Source organism: Triticum dicoccoides, chromosome 2B, assembly GCF_002162155.2.
Source record: "Triticum dicoccoides isolate Atlit2015 ecotype Zavitan chromosome 2B, WEW_v2.0, whole genome shotgun sequence".
Classification (NCBI taxonomy): Eukaryota; Viridiplantae; Streptophyta; class Magnoliopsida; order Poales; family Poaceae; genus Triticum; species Triticum dicoccoides.
Genome location: NC_041383.1, coordinates 236,791,500 through 236,799,715, shown reverse-complemented (window position 1 = coordinate 236,799,715; position 8,216 = coordinate 236,791,500).

The window sequence follows — 8,216 nt, the reverse complement described above, 5'->3', positions numbered from 1 at the left end:
GGGGAGGTTTGGTGTTGTGGCTGTCTTGTATAGTGAGGAGATGGTTGTCTGTGTTAAGGCTCTGAGATTTACATGCTAAAGATTAGTTTGAGTATGCTTGTTGCTCCTGATGCTTTTTTTTTGTAGCTTTCAGTAGTCAGCTGCGCATAGCAGCAGCTTTATGGCCCTTCTGACTTGGGCCATTGTTGAGCTTAAGCTGGTCAGGGTTGCAACTTCTCCATGAAGGTTGTCAGGGTTAAAACTCGTATATAAATTATAGTCTTTTATGAAGGCGAACTGTAGTTGATCTTCACGTATGATTTGGGGATCAGCAGCCATTTATTCAGATTACGGCTTTGGCCAGTGCTAATGATAGTAGTAATAGCAGCAGCAGCGGTAGCTTGATGCATGCATACATGTTTGGTAGTATAGTATTGTTACTCCCTCCTATTCAAATTAATTGAAGCAGCCTCTATACAATGTCCTCCATAGATTGTATAGAGGCTGCGTCAATTAATTCAAATTGGAGGGAGTAGTTTTATTGCTCTGTTTTTCTATCTTGATCGCTCTGTTTTTCTATCTTGATCATTCCAACTTGTCAGTTTTATAGTATTGTTAGTTTTGTCAAAGTTGATACTTGTCGTACTCTAGTCTGTGGTTTTGATTAGGTGCCTATCCCCCATCATTACTGTTGAAGATTTAAGTAACGTCTCTGGTTTCTACAGGTGTTGAGAAAGCATCAAACGCACTAACATTTGTCAAAGTAAGCTGACTAAGATCTTGAGCCCTTCAAGGTTTATGCTTCAAAATCAATTCATGAGTCCATTCAAAATCAAAGCTGACAAGCCCTACAAGAGTAAATTAGTTTTCGAGAAGGTGACATACTCACATCCATAGACCACATTAGCACAATGCCAGCAAATAAGACGAGCATTTTTTTTGGTAGCACTGCTTGGCGACCCGTAAATAGGCTACATCAAGAATAATTTTTATATTTTGTGGAGTAATGAGCAAATGTACACTATTAAGACCTTGGGGTCACTTGAAGTGACATGATCAAACTCATATTTTGACTATGATTGGCCCAAAAGTGGCAGAACCTGGTGAACTGGTATACATGTATATATGCAGTACAATATGTAGAAAGTCCCTTATAGTACGAGCAAAATACAAAGGGTGTATGACTAAATAAATATAACTCAAATACCCCCTCAAACTCATAATGGATCAACAACACTGAGTTCGGAGAGATAGAAGCCATGATGTGCTTAGTCCGGGCCATCATAAAAAGAACATCAACGGTACCTCTGAAGGCACATACTAAAGAGAAATAATCTGATCATGCACACCCAACACGTACAAAAGAAGTATCAACACCAATATGCTTGGTGAGTTCATGCTCCACAGGGTCGCGCACAATACTAATAGGACATGTACTATCGGACAAGAGCAGTGTTTGATGTAGTGACAGAAACACAAAACTCCTGAAGTAACTGTAGCTAGGTCATCTCTGTCATCAAAAGAGCCATAGCTCACAACACATCCTCTACAATCGAACGGAAAACTGTATTTTGTTTCTACATCTTCCAGGCAATGAGAGAACCACCAAGAAAAACACATCAAGTAGAAAATGAATGATGGTTCGTGGATCACTAGTCCACGTAGCATCCGAATAGGCCTGAAGTTGTAATTGAAAGGATTGGTATAGTCGACTAGAGGGGGCGGGTTGAATAGGTGACTAACAATTTTAACTTTGTTCCCAAATTTTAGGCTCAACAAAAGATAAATTGTCTATATATGCAACTAGGTGGATAACCTATATGACAAGCACAATGAGCAACACAAGATAACAAGAGTAAACACAAGGCGGAAGCTAGCACAATGTAAAGGAATGAGATAACCACAAGTGGAGACGATGAAGACGAGGATGTGTTTCCAAAGTTCCCTCCTTTAGGGGACGTATGTCTCCGTTGAAGGGGTGTGGAGGACAATGCTCCCCAAGTGTCCCAAGGACTCACCTATTCTTCTCACGCCCTCACACTATGCAAGGTGCTACGATCCACTAGCGCTGCCTTTGAAGGCAACAACTAGAACCTTTACAAACAAGGTTGGGGCTCTCTCCACAACTTAATTGAAAGCTCCCAACACCACCACGAAGATTCACCAATGGATTGCGGCTCCGAGGTGACCTCGTCCATCTCGGGTGCCCAAACACCAAGAGTAACAAGATCCACAACAAATATATGCGGGAATCAAATTTCCTTTGGTGGAAGTGTAGATCTAGGTCTCCTCCCTCAATCCCTAGTAAATCAACAAGTTTGGTTGGCTAGAGAAGGAGATCAGGCAAGATAGAGCTCATGTCATTAATGGAGGAGAGAGGGAGGCAAGAGGTGGGTGGGAGGTGGAAGAACCACCTCCTTAAGTAGTCCCACCACTTTTCCAACCATTATGCTGAAAACGCATGGGAGCGGTACAACCACCCCAAATCCCGAGCGAGTCATCTTCCATGCCTATGAAGTACAACCGCCTAGGTGCATGGTACAATGACGCAAGGCAAGAGTGTTGATGGGAGGGTAAAGCAGTACAACCACCCTCTTCACCGATTGTACTTGTTATTAACATAATAACTCGTGCAACCGTTCCGGCACAGCTCTGTACCGCCTGCCTAACCGAAGATAAACCCCCTTGGGCGGTAGTTGCCCCGGTAGAGGGGTCGGTAGTACCGCGCCATGGGAAGCAGCAGTACAACCGCCCAAGTCACCGGTACGACCGCCAGGTAGGCTTGCGTCTACCCACTCCCACAGAGGAGCGGTACGATCGCAAGCCCTAGTGGTACAACCGCTCGGGTGCATTTACCCGCATAGATTAGAATTGTGGTTCTCTCCTCGAGGTGGAAGGAAGATATGGTGGGTGCAATATGAACATGTACGTGATTTGATTCCACCCATACCTTCCGATACAGACCCCCTCTCTTAATAGTATGGATTTCCTACAACCAAATAAAAACACATCGAAAATGCTTTCATCGCCCTTTTCCTTCCAGAGGGGTGCCCAACTGCCTTGTGCCATATATGTATATATATATATATATATATATATATATATATATATATATATATATATATATATATATATGCCCGTGTATTTTAAACACACAGTGAGTCTGCAAATTTGCTTGTCATCAACACCAAAATATTTAAGGCAAGAAATGCCATTTTAGTAATGAACTGGAGCATGGAAAGAGCAAACGGTGAGAGATCATGCCACGAAGATATCAAAGAACACGAAGGAGGTGACTATAGTGAAGAAAAGTGGGAACAATGGGAAACTTACTCAAAATATGAACAAAATAGGAGATATCTGAATAAATGATAGCTAGATAGACAAGACTTCCAACAAGATACTGATCGGATCAGACCAGGGGTCACCATCAGAAGCACGAAGGTGAAAATTTAGCTCCATGTGAGTCTCATTAGTACGCTCATCAACAAGAGCAGTAGGAGCAAGGAGATTCTGGATATACTTTTATTGAAAAATAAAGAATTCATCAGAGGTAGAAGAAACCTCAATCCCAAAAAGGTAGCGAAGAGGGCCAAGATCAGACATAACAAAATACTCACTAAGACGTGCCTTCACAAAGGCAATGTACTCAGGGTCGTCGTCAGTGATGATCTACGAGCCACAAGACGAGATTTGTAGCGCTCAGGAGAACTATCAAAGCGGAGTCCTGAGGAATCAGCCAAAGGTTTCCGTTCTGGTGCAACAAGACCAAGACCGCCAGGACGGCAGGACGGAGGTCATCACCAAGCCCACCGCAGCGTCACGACCAGGGGCTTTTCGCAGGAGAAGACCACTTTTGTCAGGATAAGCTGTACTACTTGTCCCCTTTCAAATCTGGCCGTTGTGGGATCCCTGCCCACCTACATTTGGGAAGAGGACCAAGGCCACTATGAATAGGACTTAGCCACCACCATAGAAGGGGGGATCGATTCTCATCCGACCACCTCACTAGCTCTCTTGAGCTCAAGAACACCTCACCTCCTGAGGCCAGTTCATCCAATGTACTAGTTCATCCTCAGCCCTTCGAGGCAATCCACCAAAACGCTAGAGTAGGGTATTACACCGCAAGGTGGCCCGAACCAGGATAAACTGATGTGTCTCTTTATCTCTTCAAGCTCGACGCGCTAGGCTTAGGAGGATCGCGAGTAGGCAGGCTGGGTAGGTTGCCATTTCCGCACGCACCCCAGAGTTCGAACCTCTCAAGGGTTTGCGGAACCCTAATCCGACATTGATACTCCAAAGCACTGAAGGTAACTCCTCAACCCAACAACCCGGCATTCGCTGCAAAGGAACCAGCCGGGGCTTGGTACCTCTCAAAATTTCTTGATTTGCCCTCTCAGCTTGACCATTGGACTGTGGATGAGCCACAGAAGAGACGTCAAGACGAATATGCTCTTGTTGACAAAATTCTCTAGTAGCACCTTTAGACAGATTAGTGCCATTATCAGTTATGATACTATGAGGGTAACCAAAGCGGAAGATCAACTTTTTAACAAACTGAACTGCCGCTGTCGCATCACACTTACCGACCGGCTCTGCTTCAACCCACTTGGTAAATTTGTCAACCGCCACCAAGAGGTGCGTTTTCTTATCTTTAGACCTTTTGTAGGGTCCAACCATATCAAGCCCCCAGACTGCAAACGACCAAGTAATTGGAATCATCCTCAACTCTTGAGCCGACACATGAGTACGTCAAGAAATTTTTTGAAACCCATCACACTTACTGACGATATCCTCTACGTCAGCATGAGCCATCAACCAATAAAACCCATGATGAAAGCTTTGGCCACCAGAGATTTAGAGCCGACATGATGACCACAATCACCTTCATGCATTTCTCTTAAAATTACACAGCCCTCCACCGGAGAAACACAACGCTGGAATACACCTGTGACACTATATCAGTGTAACTCGCCATTGACAATAGTCATAGACTTAGACCGCCGGGTTATCTGCCTGGTCAAAGTTTCATCCTCAGGTAACTCGCACCGGGTCATGTAAGCCAAGTAGGGAACTGTCCAATCAGGAATAGCATGGAGAGCCGCCACCAATTGTGCCTCCGGGTCAGGAATAGCAAGATCCTCTTCTGAAGGTAACTGATTGAAGGATTATTCAATACATCAAGATTAGGGGGGACCGGCTTACGTTGAGACCCAAGCCGCCTCAAAGCATCAGCCGCATCATTCTTCCTTCGGTCAAGATGCTCCACCTGATAACCTTTGAAATGACCAACAATGTTGTCAACCGCCCGGTGATAAGGCGCCATGAGCGGGTCTTGGAGTCCCAAGTGCCTAAAACTTGCCGAGCCACTAAATCTGAGTCGCCAAAGCACCTGACCTGGCTTAAGTTCATCTCTTTGGCCATCCTAAGGCCATGGATCAAGGCCTCATATTCAGCCGTATTATTAGTACAGGGAAACATCAACCTTAAAACATAACAAAATTTGTCACCTCATGGGGAAGTCAAAATAACTCCAGCCCCGAGACTTCTAACTGTGTGGAACCATTGAAATGAATAGTCTAATATGTGTTATCAGGCTTCTCCTCAGGTGTCTGCAACTCTGTCCAGTCATTGATGAAATCCACAAGAGCCTGAAACTTAATTGTTGTTCTCGGCATATATTTCAAGCCATGAGGTCCAAGCTCTATTGCCCACTTGGCAACCCGGCCAGTGGCCTCTCTATTTTGAATAATATCTCCTAAGGGAGCAGAACTAACCACAGTGATAGGATGGCCCAGAAAGTAGTGCTTCAACTTACGACTTGCCATGAACACCCCATAAACCAACTTCTGCCAATGTGGGTATCGCTGCTTGGAGTCAATTAATACCTCACTGACATAATAATACGACAGCTGGACTACACACTTCTTACCCGTTTCCTTGCGTTCTACCACAATTGCCATGCTGACAGCCCTGCTATTGGCAGCCACATATAAAAGCAAAGGCTCTTTCTCGACAGGAGCTGTAAGAACCGGCGGCTTAGCTAATTGTTTTTTGAGCACCTCAAGTGCCTCATTAGCAGCATCACTCTAGACAAAGCGATATGTTTTCTTCATCATCTGGTACAGAGGAATTGCCTTCTCTCCCAGGCGGCTTATGAACCGGCTTAAAGCTGCAATACAACCCGCCAGGCGCTGGATGTCATTGACACATGCCGGCTTAGCAAATGAAGTAATGTCCTTAATCTTCTTCAGGTTGGCTTCAATACCTCTCTCGGAGACTAGAAAACCCAAGAGCTTGCCTATAGGCACACCAAAAACACATTTGGCCGGGTTAAGCATCATTTTGTAGATCTAGAGATTATCAAAGATCTCTTTCAAATCATCCAACAAAGTCTCCTTCTTTCTGGACTTCACAAGAATATCATCTACATAAGCGTGAACACTGCATCCAATCTGGATGTGGAGACAGTTCTGGACATAACGTTGATAAGTCGCCAGGGCACTCTTGAGCCCAAAAGGCATAGACACATAGCAGAAAGCTCCTAATGGTCTGATGAAAGCCGTCTTCTCTTGGTCTTTAACTGCCATCTTGATCTGATGGTAACCAGAATAAGGGTCCAGAAAGCACAAACGCTCGCAACCCATTATGGCATCTATGATCTGATCAATACGGGGAAGAGCAAAAGGATCAGCTAGGCAAGCCATGTTAAGGTATGTGTAATCCACACACATGCGCCAGGTGCCATTTTTCTTAAGTACCAGCACCGGGTTAGCCAACCACTCAGGATGAAAAACTTCAACGATGAACCCTACCGCCAAGTGCTGGGCCACCTCTTCTCCAATGGCCTTACACCGCTCTTCATTAAAATGACGAAGGAACTGTTTCACCGGCTTAAACTTAGGATCAATATTGAGAGTGTGCTCAGCGAGTTCTCTTGGTACACCTGGCATGTCTGAAGGCTTCCATGAGAAGATGTCCCGATTCTCACGGATGAACTCGATGAGTGCGCTTTCCTATTTCGGATCCATGTTAGCACTGATGATGAACTGCCGCGATGAGTCGCCAAGGACAAAATCAACCTACTTGGTATCATCAGCCAACTTGAATTTCAACAAGGGGTCTTGCTCAGTGGTTGGCTTCTTCAAAGGAGTCATATCAGCTGGGTCAATGTTATCTTTATAGAACTTGAGCTCCTTCGAGGCACATGTTGGGGAACGTCGTAATTTCAAAAAAATTCCTACGCACACGCAAGATCATGATGATGGCATAGCAACGAGAGGGGAGAGTGTTCGTCCATGTACCCTCGTAGACCGTAAGCGGAAGCGTTAGCACAACGCGGTTGATGTAGTCGTACGTCTTCACGATCCGACCGATCCAAGCACCGAACGTACGGAGCCTCCGAGTTCAGCACACGTTCAGCTCGATGACGATCTCCGGCCTCCGATCCAGCCGAGCTCCGGAGATGAGTTCCGTCAGCACGATGGCGTGGTGACGATGATGATGTTCTACCGGCGCAGGGCTTCGCCTAAACTCCGCGACGATATGACCGAGGTGGAATATGGTGGAAGGGGGCACCGCACACGGCTAAGGAACGATCCGTAGATCAACTTGTGTGTCTTTTGGGTGCCCCCTGCCCCCGTATATAAAGGAGCAAGGGGGGGTGCGGCCGGCCCTAGGAGGAGGCGCGCCGGAGGAGTCCTACTCCCACCGGGAGTAGGACTCCCCCCCTTTTCCTAGTTGGATTAGGACTTGGGGGGAGGGAAAGAGGGAAGGGGGCGCCGCCCCCCTCTCCTTGTCCTATTCGGACTAGGGGGGAGGGGGCGCGCGACCTGCCCTGGCCGGCCCTTCCTCTTCTCCCTCATGGCCCACTAAGGCCCATTAACCCCCGGGAGGGTTCCGGTAACCCCCCGGTGTTCCGGTAAAATCCCGATTTCATTCGGAACCATTCTGAAGTCCAAACATAGGCTTCCAATATATCAATCTTTATGTCTCGACCATTTCGAGACTCCTCGTCATGTCCGTGATCACATCCGGGACTCCGAACAAACTTCGGTACATCAAAACTTATAAACTCATAATAAAACTGTCATCGAAACGTTAAGCGTGCGGACCCTACGGGTTCGAGAACTATGTAGACATGACCTAGAACCATTCTCGGTCAATAACCAATAGCGGGTCCTGGATGTCCATATTGGTTCCTACATATTCTACGAAGATCTTTTATCGGTCAAACC